Source organism: Arachis duranensis, chromosome 3 (genome assembly GCF_000817695.3).
Source record: "Arachis duranensis cultivar V14167 chromosome 3, aradu.V14167.gnm2.J7QH, whole genome shotgun sequence".
Lineage (NCBI taxonomy): Eukaryota > Viridiplantae > Streptophyta > Magnoliopsida > Fabales > Fabaceae > Arachis > Arachis duranensis.
The window spans coordinates 135,234,470-135,239,451 of NC_029774.3; positions in this window are offsets into that span (position 1 = coordinate 135,234,470).

The following is a 4,982-nucleotide window of genomic DNA, read 5'->3' on the forward strand; positions in this document are numbered from 1 at the left end:
CACACTATCAGTTGCAGATAAATCTGCATTAAAACAACATGATTTCAGTTTCCAAAGCTATCTATAAAGTGCTATATAATGGCTTTAAATTTCAAAGCTTAGAAGCAGAACATAGATGTTAGTAGCACACAAAGAGCATATTGGAGATTGGCATTTTTCTTTTATAATGTCCAAAAGCCAAATGCATGTATATTTTAATCCATAGTGTGCATTATTCTCACCTTGTAGTCCTATTAATCTGGTCTAGTTTAATTATGTTATCTGACCTATGTATAAAACAAGTAACATTCTCAACACAAGTTTTCTTTAGTTGGAAGAATTGAATCGAAACCTTGGTTAGGTGATCATCTCGAGAGATTTTAGCTTGGTGAATTATGGTATTGTTAGGGGCAGCCGGGATTGTTTAAGACTTGTTTAATGTTCATGACTCATCTGAGAAGAAAAATTAATTCAAAGGGTTAACTGGTAAATTAAAAGTAGAGATCACGTGTAGAAGAGACCGAAAAAGAGTAAATGATGACAATCATTTGGCCTCTATTTATTAGGATTCATCCAAAAACTTGTAACTAGATCAGTTTAAGAGTCTTCACTTTAAAAGAAACACCATTGCGGAGGCGGTTCAGTATGGGTTTAGAGTCAAATGTTGTCTTCTTTTAACTCGTACTAAAGCTTGCTTGATTCATTTCAACTCACATGATTGCCCTTCAAAGTCTACTAATTAAGGCCGGTTTAAGAGAGAAGAGAAAGATGGATGAACGATCATAAAAAAAATGGGAGGAACAAATAAAAAATGAACATTCAATTGAGAATCACAGTATCTTTAAAGATTAATTCAATTGAATGAGAACAGCATGCTCTTTAGATCACTTGAACCAGTCAACCTTGTTTCTCAGTTCCACACTCATCAGACTATGCAAAAGGTACTCAAGCTATTTACAGCATAAGAGGGTGACTCAAGGGGAGAGATAGACGAGATTAATTCTCTACAATCTAGTCTCATTAATTAAGAGAAACAAAACAAAGCAATTCATTCTTGCTGATCAAACACAGATGTACGTACACTCTAATCAGCATTGTCTCTTAAAAGATAGAATTACAATTTGATAATTAATCTAACTCAATTAGCTATCTTGCCAATCAACACTCACGTGTTCAATTGGTTAAAATTATGATAGAAGCAGAATAATGATTAGCCAGCTGAGCTTGCTCACATGGGACCAAGTCACATGAATCAAATTCCTAACCCTAAACAGCAGCAGTTAACCCCAATTAATAGAAGATATGGACAAATTCTTATTCAGAATTCCAAACCAAGAGCGAAAATACGAAGGAAAGCTCAAAGTGTTAGAACTAACCAGTGATAGGGAGAGGCCGTGATAGTTCAGAATGGCGAACGGTGGAGGGTGGACTCAATAGTTTCGTGCACGACCAAGGTGATGGGGGACTTCGACGCCAGTGGGAGAAGCGTGTATGGGAGCTGCACGACTTCACAACCCAAACAGAGGTGCAGGGTGTTGCAGATCTTAGGGATTTCGCACACCCTAGACGAGGGAGTATGAGTTTCCGGAACTGTGGATGAAGCAAAGGATCGACGGCGGCCAGAGGACGATGGATGGACAGCAGTGGCGCAATGGAGCAGCGACGACAGTGTTCGCGCGCTTCCAAAAACTCTTCGCGGGGTTCTGCAAAATTTGGGGAGGAATCAATTTTAATTTATAGGATAAATTAAAAAGGGGTAAAACAGAATTTGAGTTAATAGATCCTTACCTAGCGGCATTTCACTAAGTAATCGCCGCTGTTGTGACGGCAATCAAAGAGATCCTTCTTCCGCACCCTTGCTTTGCGTTGGCAAGGTGAAACACCGCCAATTCTTTGCCGCTATGCTCCGTTTTAGGCCTGGCGGCGTTTTGTGATGCGGAATGGCGAGAGAGTCCTGCTTGCGCAACATGGTTTGCGGCGGCGAGGTGTGAGGTCCCTAATTCTTCGTCGCTATGCTCCGTGCCAGGTGTAATACTTCATCATGTAATTGATACTCAAAACTCACATTGGTCAAAAGTCTTGTTACATTATTGCAGGTAAACTTCAACAAACGTGTCATATATTTTTTCTTTATGTTCTGTAAAATTTCACAAATTAGTCAGTTAGACAGAAGAACTGAAAACATAGATGATTTAAGGTTATGTAGATTTGATTCAAAGCTATCAGATTTTTATCTTCTAAGTTGAAAAGATAGTACTAGTAGCGAAGCAGAAAGCATATATCTACCAGTTACTATATATAAATATGATCAACATATGCATTCTTAAAGCCATTCTTAAAGCCATCAGCATTAATTAAATGGTTTCAAAGCAACAACTTCGAAACATATATATGCAGTTCAGCAACAACGTGAACCACATTTGATATCAAAGTTTGCATGGTATTTAATATTGATAATGCTTCCTTTATTATTAGATTTGGAAAAAGATACGTTCGTATTTTTAAATATGTGCTATTTAAATGCGATTAATTTTAAAATAAAAAAAGATAATTTTAGATTAGTACTTATAATATAAATTTTAGAATATCAATTTATAAAAATGATCTATTTGTAATTATAATTTAAATGAGATAAATTTATTATACAAAAGATCTAAATGATACTTAGTATGTTGTTATTAACACTATTTTAAAAAATTTGTTTAATATATACGATGATTTAGATAACATGACATAAATGAAAAAATTTAAAAATAATTCTCAAATAATAAGTGTTATGTTTTATTAATTTACAAGTGTTAAAGATGATGTTAATTGGATTAGGAATGATATACTTAGGATAACAATTAATATATGTATCTTAGATAATCAATCAATAAAAGAAGAGTCTTAAAATAATCTTAATTTTAGTCACAGAGATACGTTAATTCAATAATTTTTTTCTTTTTAGGTAATTTCATACTCTTAAATCTTGATTCTCTTTAATGATTTATTTTATTATCTTTTATTTGTACTCAAAAATATTTTTTGGGTAAAACACTTATTATATACACCAAACTAATGTCAATATTACATAAATCACCCAAACTAAATAATGTTACGTAGATGTTTCTAAACATATTTTTATATAAATCGAATTAAATTAATTCGAATTACACAATATAGTAGTAAATCGAAACACATGAATTCGAATTACATAAGAACACTGTTTTAAGTATAAATCGAATTGGTTAAATTCGAATTATACAGTATAGTACTAAATCGAATCAATGTGATAATTTTAAATTTGAATTCAATATCAAAAATTCTGGTAATGATTTTTTAGATGCTAATGAATCAAAGAATAGTTTTTAATTAATTTTTAAAAATTGTTTAATGTTCTGTTTTAAATTCATAAGTTTATAAAAATGTAAATTTTTTAAAATTTGAACTAAAACACAAAAAAGTTGGATTTCTATTCTTATTCATTTTGATTTTTTTGATATTTTATTTGAATCTAAATGAATATTTTTTTATTGACATTTATATTTTAAAGTTAATATAGAATAAATAAATAATTAATTTAAAAATAGTAAATGTCAATAATCTATTACAAATAGTAAATCGAATCAAGCTGATTTGATTTATATTGTTCCATACTAATTCGAATCACATTGATTCGATTTATACTTAAAATAATATTTCATGTAATTTGAACCCAAGTGTTTCAATTTATTACTATATATTATGTAATTCGAATTAGTTTAATTCGATTTATATAAAAATATTTTTTTATCTTTTTTATCTAATTCTTTGTTTTTAAGTGGAATTGTTTTTTCTTTTATGATTTTAAGGTTTGACTAGGCTACTGAGGAACAAAGTGTCAGCTCAACAAGCAAAGAAAGAAAAAAAAGGCGTATTTAATCGATTTGAAAATGTTTAATTACTTTGTCAGTTTCTATAATTTTATCGAATTTTTAATTAGATCTCTATATTTTTTTTTCTTTTCAATTGGATCCCTATATAATATCAACTTTTATAATTAAGTCCCATTAACAGTAAATGTTATAAAAAACATTTATCTAGTGTGAATTTACTAATTTACCCATGTGTATTATTCTCTTCTTAAAAGTCCATGTACTTCTGATTGTCGAGAGCCACCCATCATTGCCACCATTACTCTTCAATACTCTTCAAGTAAGGTATCAAATCCTTCAAGGTTCAAATCATTGATACAATAATGATAATATGATAGAATTACATCTAGATTCAGAGAGACCTTTATCAAGCACAAAGTAAAAAAATACTTAAAGGAAGTCCCATAATGCCAATAGCAAAATTCAGTATCATCACATTGCAATAACTTACTTGATCTAAAGACCCAAATTCAATATCATAGCATTACAATAACAAATCATTGAATCTAGTTCTCGGAATTATCCTGCACATAGGGAATTATCCTGCACATAGGGAAGAAGAAGTAAAACCACATCACAAAACGACAAGCAACCATCACCATCGTATGTTAAGAAGAAGAAAAAGGAAAAGAAAGAAATGCAGCCGCTGCAGATGTAGCCTCGATCATTCCGTCCCTACATATCAAGCTCGAGCAGCTCCCCTTGCTTTTCCTTTTCCAATTCGCAATTTCAGCAAAGCTCGAACCCTAACTCCCCCGAATCAAATTTGTCATCCTGTATCCATGGCCATCAGCATGGTCACTCCACTTTTCCATCCTCATCATCACCCTCTAGATCCATCAAGAGTCCCTCTGACTTCACCCACAAATACTGGATCACGATGGCGCTGGTGCCCTCCGCCATGTTTCTCCACGGTGAGCTCAAAGATTCCCTCTTTGCCTCGCCCTCACTCTTCGCCACCTTTAGATCCTCCCTCCGCTCTTCATTCCTCTGCGCCTACATCACCTTCCTCATCGACATCTGGTGCTCCTTTAACTCCTGCTTCTTCCCTCTTGGGAACCCTTCCATCGCCCTCTCTCTCGGCGCCTCTTCTTCACTTCCGCCCCT